Source organism: Budorcas taxicolor, chromosome X (assembly GCF_023091745.1).
Source record: "Budorcas taxicolor isolate Tak-1 chromosome X, Takin1.1, whole genome shotgun sequence".
In the NCBI taxonomy this organism is placed as follows: domain Eukaryota; kingdom Metazoa; phylum Chordata; class Mammalia; order Artiodactyla; family Bovidae; genus Budorcas; species Budorcas taxicolor.
Genome location: NC_068935.1, coordinates 131992245 through 132002617, shown reverse-complemented (window position 1 = coordinate 132002617; position 10373 = coordinate 131992245).

Sequence of the window (10373 nt, the reverse complement as noted above, 5' to 3'; positions counted from 1 at the left end):
AAAATAGGGATGCTGTGTGTTCAGTGACTCAGTCCTGTTCGACTCTTTGTGACCCCACAGACTGTAGCCCACCAGGCTCCTCTGTCCATGGGATTTCCCAGGCAAGAATACTGGAGTGGGTTGCCATGCCCTCCTCCAGGGCATCTTCTGCACCCTGGGATCATACCTGCATCTTCTGCATTGGCAGGTGGACTCTTTACCTGTTGAGCCATCGTGGAAGCCTGTAATTCACAATTCTTCTGCTCTTGGGAGGGTTATTGGAGATAATGAATGCAAACACTTAGCACAGTGCTTGGGGAATGCATAATATGGACTTAATATACATTAAAGCCAAATATGATAAGGATAGTTTTATAATTTTGTTTCCAGAAGAAAGCTTGATAACAGTTTGTGATGGGCAATTTTATCCTTCATCATTCAAAGTAAGAGGCACAATTCAAACTGTTCTTTATAAAGAAGTGTGGGGGCTGTGGAAAGAAAAACTTTTAGGAAAAACCTTTTTTCTCTCTGTAGAAGTCTCTCCAGTATTTTTTCTGAATTTCTCTATCTTTGCAATGTAATTTTAGTCAAAGACTAGTTTATTAAGACAGTTCAAGGTCTGATTTGCATGCAGTAATCTTTATTTTTTTAATTTAATTAAAAAATTTTTAATATAAATTTATTTATTTTAATTGGAGGCTAATTTCTTTACAATATTGTAGTGGTTTTTGCCGTACATTGATTCAAGACAATAAGATGCTATTCTTTTGGAGTTTTTTTCCCAGTTTTAAAAATCAACAGAATATGATCTTAATAGATACCACTGAAAGAACCAAGAAGTGAAATATTTGTAAATTTCCTTTACTGTTAGAAAAACAAGTTCACTGGAAGTCACACTATTTCAGAAAAATAGGGAGCTATAGTTCCTTCCCTTTGATCGGCTTCTCCATGAGACTAATATACTTTCCATATTTTACATTTTCTAAATTATACAAAATATGCGCAATAAAATGGAAAATTATTACCAAAACAATGATGATACAATTAAAAAAAACAACTTTCTCTGAAAGAACTTGAAAATATAAACGTATTTCTAAACTAAGGATTATTTGGGGAATTAAACTAAAATGGCAAATCTCCCGTTCCACATGCATACAATTCAAATGAAAAGGAGAATTGTCAACCAACTGTATCTGAAACAAAACTCTACAATTCGGCAGTGCTACTGGTACCTGTTTCTTGGGGCTGCATCATTCACTTGAAAATTGAGATGTTATTTAATTCTCTACAAGCATTTACAAGGCAGGATGCAGGTCTTTGGCCATGAGGAGCGCAGCCCAGGTCTCCATTCCCCCATCTCAGGCCTGACTGCCAGGCTCTGCTGAGGCCGGTGCAGAATCCCCTGCTTAAAAACAGACTCCATCTTAACGCAACATAGATACAGACCTGTGTGATATGCTCTTTGGTTTTTTTTTTCCTTCAACAGTGAAAACACTTTCACTGTCTAGGAGGATAATTAAATTTCTCCAGATTGCAGGCATGTCCTGAGTTGCAGGCCTAAGATAATTGGAGCCAGGCAGCTATTTGCTGTCTAATTTAAGTGGGTCCTAAGGCTTGGAGGTAGACAAACGAAATCAGCTGCCTGCAAGAGCCAAGACAGCAAAGGAAATGTGTGACGAGGGCCAGGTGGAATGACAAACAGAGGCACAAACGGATGGAAAGTGACAAGTGACATTCGGCCTCCATGGGGATAAAATAAAGCCTGTGGAGACATGGCAGAGAGGAGATTGCTGCCCCTCAAAGGGGTCAGCCTCGACTCCGGAACAAACAACTGTGGCTCAGCACAAAAGCGGGCCAGCACTGCCAGATCTTCTGACTTTTCAAGTGAACTCAAAGATCTGGGTTTTAGATGAAATTTTCTCTGTTTTAAAAGTCAGCAAGTCATTCAAGTGAAAGGCAACAATGCAGTGACATCATTATGATGACCAAAGAAAAATAGGACTGTAATTACGACACTGATTTCCTCACTCTGGCCCAGACTATGATGTTTTCTTTCAGGTTGCGTTTCGCCTTGAAATAGAAATTTGAGACAATTGTTATTCTGTCAAAAAACTCTTCTCTGTAAGAAATATTGAAGAAAAAAGAACCTAATGAACTGCATAGCACAGGGAACTATACTCAATATTTTGTAACAGCCTATAAGGGGAAAGAATCTGAAAAAGGTGTACACCTGAAGCTAACACATATTTCACTTCTTGGTTCTTTCAGTGGTATCTGTTAAGATCATATACTGTCGATTTTTAAAACTGGGGGGAAAAACTCTAAAGGAATAGCATCTTATTGTCTTGAATTAAAGATTACTGCATGCAAATCAGACCTTGAACTGTCTTAATAAGCTGGTATTTGACTAGAATTACATTACAAAGATAGAAAATTTCAGAAAAAATACTGGGGAGACTTCTGCAGAGAGAAACAAGGTTTTACCTAGACGTTTTTCCTTTCCATAGCCCCCACACTTTTTTATAAAGAAGAACAGTTTGAATCGTGCTACTTATTTTGAATGATGAAAGATAAAATTGCCTGTCACAAACTGTTATCAAGCTTCCTTCTGGAAGCTAACAAAACATTGTAAATCAACTATACATCAATTTAAAAAAAAAAGGAAGCTACACTAAATGCAATGTGATATCCTGGATCCAATCCTGGAACCGAAGGAAAAAACAAAAACATAATGGTACAGTAGTGAAATCACATCAGGTCTGGAGTTTAGTAGTAGTGTTGAAACAATGTTAGTTTTGACAAGTGGGCCCCAGTTTGTGAGATCTGAATGTGAGCGGAGACTCAGTGAAGGGTTTCTGGGAACTTTTATGCAAGCTCAATAACCTTTCTGTGTATCTAAAATGATTCCACAACACAGGGTTTATTTTTCAGTGAACTAAAGTTGACCTTTGAACAACATGCAGGGGTTAGTGGCCAGACCCGCCTCACAGTTGAAAATCCACATATAACTTCTAGTTGACCCTCCTGATCTGAGGTACCTCTTCGTCTGTGATTCAATCCACCCCTTACTGTGATATTTACTGTTGAAAAATATCTGCTTAGAAGTGAACCCACACAGTTCAAACCCATGAACTGTATATAAAAGAACAGGTGTGAAATACATCCAACAAGCCAAATGTCCATAAGCATTATTGTAGTATTGGCACAAATAAGTCAGAAATAAGGGCTAATGTACAACTGACTTTGGGTGGGGGGGTGGCTGAAAGTGAAAATTTCAAAAAGCACAATACATTGGGTTGGCTAAAAGGTTCATTCAGGTTTTCCACGAAACCTTACAGAAAAACCCAAACGAACTTTATGGCCAACCCAATATCTTCAGACGATTGGGTAAACCAATGTTGGTAGGTCAGAAGATGTATTAGGGAAGGTTGTAGGTGACAACTCTGAAAGAAAATGAGAGTGCACTGGTACAGAGCAGATCATGGCATCACTCATTTCTCTTAAAACACCGTTTCATAATCACAGGAAAGCTTCTGTATTCATCTGTGGCCTGCCAATTTCCTAACTTCTGATTTTCAACGGCTTTTCCTTCGCCAAGTTAATGAAATACAGGGTGTGTACTACGAAAGATTAAGCACGACTAAAGGGCCAGGAGAAAAGGAAAAAACTGTAGCTGTAAGACACAGCTACACACACGCACATGACTGTCTAGTCTCTAAATCCACCTCGAGCCGGATTTCTCAGCACTTTGCACTAGTTACTTCCAGGGGGGCTATCCTGTGATGTAAGATGTTTAGCTGTGTCTGAGACTGGTCTCTGCTCACTAGACAGTGTCACGTGTCCCCTGGGGGGAGAAATATCCCTGACTGAGAACCGCTGGCCAAGAGAAAAGCATATTTATGAGGGAGCATGCTGCACAGTACTGGTGTTCGAGTTGTCAGAACTACCAGGTAGAATCACAGGCCAGAGCTGTTTTTGTAGGTCATAAATGGTTCAATATCAGAGATTTCATGTCTCAACCTGAAATTGCTGTACTTTTCTACTAAATGGTAAATATCAAGATAGTAGCTGCTATGACTGGAGAAGGCAATGGCACCCCACTCCAGTACTCTTGCCTGGAAAATCCCATGGACGGAGGAGCCTGGTAGGCTGCAGTCCACGGGGTCGCTAAGAGTCAGACACGACTGAGCAACTTCCCTTTCACTTTTCACTTTCATGCATTGGAGAAGGAAATGGCAACCCACTCCAGTTTTCTTGCCTGGAGAATCCCAGGGACAGTGGAGCCTGATGGGCTGCCATCTATGGGGTCACACAGAGTCGGACACGACTGAAGCGACTTAGCAGCAGTAGCAGCAGCAGCTGTTATGACTAATAAGAATCATTAATAACATGCATTCCAATATAAACTTAGTGACAGGTTTTGCCATGTCATTGAATGTCCTGAAAACCAATCGTCAGGGTGGCTGTGCGACTTGGTTAATTAATGGAGATATTAAATATGTTCACATCCCAGCTAGAAAAAGTGGCTGGGAAATGTTTTTATTAATTTGCTATTGCTTCATCAGAAGTTGAAAGTGGATTATGCACTGAGAATAGTATGGTTGCTATTAACATATATACTCTGCTGATTAGATAAGAAATCCCCAGACAGTATGGCTCTCTGGCAGCTTTGAAGGCGGGTGAGGGTAATGCCAGTGTAGGCTGCCTGGCTGGCTGGAGCAGGGAGTTTTGGTGGCCCCATGTCTGAAGAGCCATGGTTCTCACAGTCCATACCATTGTCGGAAGCTCTGGTATCCACAGGTTGAGCCAGCTGAGATGTGGAGCACCCAGCCTGGTGGCCCCTGGGCTGCAACAAATCCAGGAGCTACCCCTGGGGCCCTAGTGATACCCATTTAAGGGGGACATCATTGGATGAGTTAGATGCGGTTCCTTGTGTCAAATTACAGCTCAGACAGGGGCATCCTTTAGCTGGTCATAGCTGCATCAAGCAAAAGATCATGTGGACAATTTTTAAAAATCAGGAACAATTTGGAAAATATTAGAAAATTAAGGAGCAAGATGGTACCCCTTAGGTTACTTGGTAAACGCTCTTGGATGATACAACTTAGTTTATTTAGAGACTAAAAGGGAACACATGTATAATTTTATATATGTATGATTTTTATATTAATTGTATTCCCATCACAGTTGTAAGATATGTTCATCTCATCAGTGACCTATCATCAGATATTTTGCATCCCAGGAGTTTCCAAAGGAATGCTTACCCTACCCGTTATTTAAGAATGAGCAATTATCTTCTATGTTTCAATGTTTAAAAAACAATCAAACTTATACACAGATAACAGAGAGTTTAAATCCTTGCCCACCTCTAACTTTGGCCACTTTGCTTTTTTTAAATTAAACTGATACAATTTATACTTGATGCTTTGTATTTCACACAAGATGGGTGTTTATTAAATGTATTTTACTGGATTAATTTAAAGCACCTGCAATTTAAGGACCTAAATATTCCAGAGGAGTGCATTTGAACTAAAATCTGTGATCATGGCTTGCAGCAGCTTTCTCTTGCTATGATAGTGTAACCCTGAAGGAGTGCCAATGGAGTTAATAATTGACAAAGTATGGCTCTTTCCCCAAAGACACTTGAGCTGAAGCTTTTTCAAGCCCGTATAAGGTCACATTATTCCTCTTTTAGAAGATTAAGAAAATCACTTCATGCTTTTGAGGACTGATGAGTTATCATACAGTTGGCATTCAGGGAAATAAACATCTTTTTTGTTATAAAACTATGCTCATAGATCAGATTCTTACATATGATAAACCTTCAGAAAGTACATGCTGAACTCATTGACGTACTTTAGAATTTTATTTTGGAGAAAAAGAAAAAGGCTTCCAAAAGTATTCATTTTATCTTTTTAAGAAAATAAACAGCTTTTCAAAACAAAACACTTTTTCAATAAACACCAAGAAAACGTTGATTTCAACATTTCCCTGCCACCTTTGCTAAAATAATTAGGTAGCATAAACAGTTTGTATCTGTTTAACTGACTCCTCTGAGCCTGAGAAACAGGATATCTGTAATACAGCAGCATAAGGAGAAATTGTATTGTATCACAGCCCTAATGGCATGACTGATGGCAGGAAGAGAGGATGGTGGTCCACAGAACTAAGCCAAGAATAAAATGACCCCAACTAACAGCAGAAGCACCACTAAATTGGGTGCCGTTTGGGGGTTCACTACCAATTCCTCCAAGGAAAAGCAACTCAGTATTCTGGGGAAAGAGAAGAAAAGGATCCAGAGAGACAAAAAGTCACTGCTAGAACTGGAAAGATGAAGGATGTGTTTGTGCACGAGTGTCCCTTATTACAGGATGATCAGAAAAACATGTTTTGTTGAGTTATTCCTTATCACTTCTAGGGGTCATTTGATACTATAATAATTCCCGTTTTATCCCTGGAATGTTTATGAGAATGGCTGTGTCTGCACAGCATAAAGAGAAGTGAATCTTTAGGAGGATGCCAAACGATGAGGGGATTTTTGGTTGCTGTCTGTGTTGATCATGTCAGTTGCAAAATAATTATGTTTTCATTTCACCATGTGTTTGCTCTATCCACATGCAAATTTAGGGAGTATTGGTTGGAGAATATTTCTAAGTTCTTCCCAGTCTGTCTTCTTTATTCCCCTCAAAAGAAAAAAAAAATGATGAGAATCTGCCAAGCAGTGTGCTAGATGAAGGACTGGCAAACTCCTTATGGCCTACAGGCCAAATCTAACCTGTTCCCTGTTTCTGTCCAGCCTCCAAGCTAAATGGTTTTTACACTTTAAAATATTGGGGGGAAAATAATATTTTGTAACATAACAAAAGTTAAATTTCAGTGTCTATAAATAAATTTCTATTGAAATGCAGCCATGTGCATTTATTTACATGTATGACTGCTTTTGTGCTACAATTGCAGGCTTAAGTAGTTGTAATAGAGACCCTATGGTCCATAAAGTTGAGAATATTTACCATCTGGCCAAACCCAGCGCTAGACTCTGAGGATGAATCTGTGGCCAAGACTGACTCAATCCCGGACTGTGTTACTTATGGTCTAGTCAATAGGCAACATGCAACTGGAGGCAGCACAATGACAAGTATATATTAAGATAAATGCTATGAAGGCAGTCAACACAGGGAGCAGGGAGGTAAAGAAAAAGTAGAGTGGAAATGAGGAGAGGAAAGAGAATTGTGGTTTGTGGGGAGATTAAAGAAGTGACATTTATAAACTGAGCCCAAGAGAGCAAAGTAGCCAAACCTGTGATGGAGGAGTCAGTTGAAAGAGCTTCCTAAAGAAAGGAAGACACATGTGAAAAGGTCCTGTGGCCAGAGAGCTATTTGTGGTGTAGGCAGGAGATGAGAGAAGCTGAAGGTCAGTGAGGGCATGTGAAGTTGGAGGGTTAAGCAGGGCCAAATTCCAAGCACAATAGGAAGCCATTGACAGGTTGTAAGCAGGAAAGTGACATGATACAATTGGCTTTGATTTTTAAAAAATATCATTCTTATTGTTGTGTGGAGAGGGACCAGAGAGGCAAAGATCTTAGTATGAATATCACGGAGGCCAAGGCTGGGGCTGACTGGTGGCTATGGCGATGGACAGAAGAGATCAGACTTGAGATTGAGACTTTACAAACAGAACCAACAACCTCAGCACATGAAAAGTGATGAGAAGATGAGAATCAAGGTCTGGGGAAGTAGGGGGTGGAGGAGAGAAGGAAATATTAGCCATAGGAACATACTTTCAGCTGTAAGATTAATCAGATCTGGACATCTCGTGTGCAGCATAGTGATTATATCTAATATTGTGTTGCCAAAAACGTTCATTCAGGTGTTTCTGTAAGATCATATGGAAAAACCCAGATGAACTTTTTGGCCAACCCAATGCTACTGTATTATATATTTGAAATTTACTGGGAGAGTGGATTTTAGTTGTTCTCGCCACAAGAAGGAAATGGTAATTATGTGCTGAAGGTGTTAGCTGACACTATAGTGGTCATCATTTTGTAATATACAAGGGTAACAGACAACACATTGTATATGTCAAGCTTACACAAGGTATATACCAATTATACCTCAACAAAGCTGGGGGTGCGGGGGGTGGGAATAAGACTTCTTATCAAAGAGGCCCAGCTTTTTCTGTAAATATAGTGAATATTGAGGCCTTAAATTCACATGATCTCTGCCACAACTCTTCAAATCTCTTCTTGTGGCACAAAGCAGCCACAGACAACATGTCAATGACCATTTTCATCTGTATGTGAATGTGTAAAGCTTAATTAACAAAACAGACTATGAACAGCATTTGGCCTTGGTTTGTCCACCCATTATAGAGTTGGATGTTCACACCTAGCCCTCAGGAGAGAGGTCTGAGCTGGAGATGTGAACATGTAAATCATCAGGATTTTCCAGGTCACCACGGGCTTGGATGATGGTAAAGAGAGCTTATAGAAAGATCAAAGGAGACAAGGCAGGCCAAGTCATTCCAACAACATCTCAAGAAATGTTGGGTGGGCAGGATCATCTTTATCAAAATTGTGTTACTGTGATTTCTTTAGAAGCAGGAAATAATATCATAAGGAAGAAGTATGTTTCTTGTACATCACGTTGATCTAAAATGGAAAGCCTTCTTCAGTTTCTCCTACTGACATGATGCAGTGATGTAAGAGGCAGTGGGTACAGTAGTAAAAGCTTCCTGACTCCACTACATAACTGTGGGACCTTGGGCAAGTTACCTAACCTCTCTGTTTCCCAGTTTCTTTGCCCGTGAAATGGAGATGAGAGTTATAAGACCAACCTCATTAGGGTTGAGGTGAAGGCCTGCCATGTAGCAAGTGCTATGTCAGTTCAGTCGCTCAGTCATGTCCAAATGTTTGTGATCCCATGGACTGCAGCACGCCAGGCCTCCCTGTCCATCACCAACTCCTGGAGCTTACTCAAACTCATGTCCATTGAGTCAGTGATGCCATCCAACCATCTCATCCTCTGTTGTCCCCTTCTCCTCCTGTCTTCAATCTTTCCTAGCATTAGGGTCTTTTCCAACGGGTCAGTTCTTTGCATCAGGTGGCCAAAGTACTGGCTGTATGTATGTGTGATATTATTCCTTATCTCAATGACTACCTTATTCTAGAAAGGGTTTTGCAACAACTTACTTTTTTGGTCCTTACTTAGTTTAGACCTTTCCCTTCTCTATCTGTTTGGCTCACAGTAAAATGAAACTCAATTCAGTTTAATTGACTTTGTGTTGCTCCTCTCATCAGAAAGCTCTCCCACCTTCTCACCACCCTGAAAACCCTCTATCCGCTTGAAGAACCTCTGGCGCTGCCATTATTAAACTTCTTCACACTCCCATCTGTGCCCTGGTTGGGAATTCCTGTGCTGCTTAACTTGCTGGACTCCACTACTTGAATTATGTATGCCATATCCAGCTCTCTTAGGATCAGTGAGGGCACTGAAGTCTTTATCTTTGATCTAATTTCCAGAAGTGACTGATCCAACCTACATGAAAAGGAGGTTCCCCTGGGCAGCATCAGATTATATGTAATTATCCAAGAAATCAGCTAATTCTACCTTCACCTCTCCTCTCAAGAATGCAAACTCTCTAATGACCAATTTTCATGGAAAGGAGTTAGTTTAACATTCACCTTCCTTGGGTCCTAGTGAGATTGACTTCTATTCCTGTTTTGTTCTGGTTTTCATTTTATTGCCTATTATTCTGGACTTGTTAATTTTTAGATACTTTGTGTATTTCAGCCCATTATCCTTCCATGACTTTTTGCTGTTCACACGGTCGCACCTTTGATGAGAGTAACCACTTTAATGGAGAAGGCAATGGCAACCCACTCCAGTATTCTTGCCTGCAGAATCCCAGGAATAGAGGAGCTGTTGTCTATGGGGTCGCACAGAGTCAGACATAACTGAAGTGACTTAGCAGCAGCAGCAGCAACCACTTTAAGCCAGCTCCCTGATCCTGCAGACATAGTCCTCTCTCCTTGCCTTGGAAAGAGCTGACACAGGGTTTCCTGGCTTGTGTTGTCCGTCCTTGCTTGGGACCTTAGACCTGCCAGATCTCCAAAGACCCTGGTTCCTTTCAGTGGCAGATGACATTCTTACTGAACTCCATATTCTTAAAACTGGTCATTAAAAGGAAGAAAATGAAACTCTAGTCTTGATTTTCTAGTACAAATTATATTTGAGGGTAACTACGTAGCTTCAGAAGATAAAGGATGCTCTTTTTTACTGGAGAATTCCAGTGAATATTTGTAGACAGGAAGGGATGACAGAATTAGGAAATTAGCATTTGCAAGGGTAGAAAAGAGCCTTATAATGAAGGAGTCGGACTATCACCGCCTTAAGCCA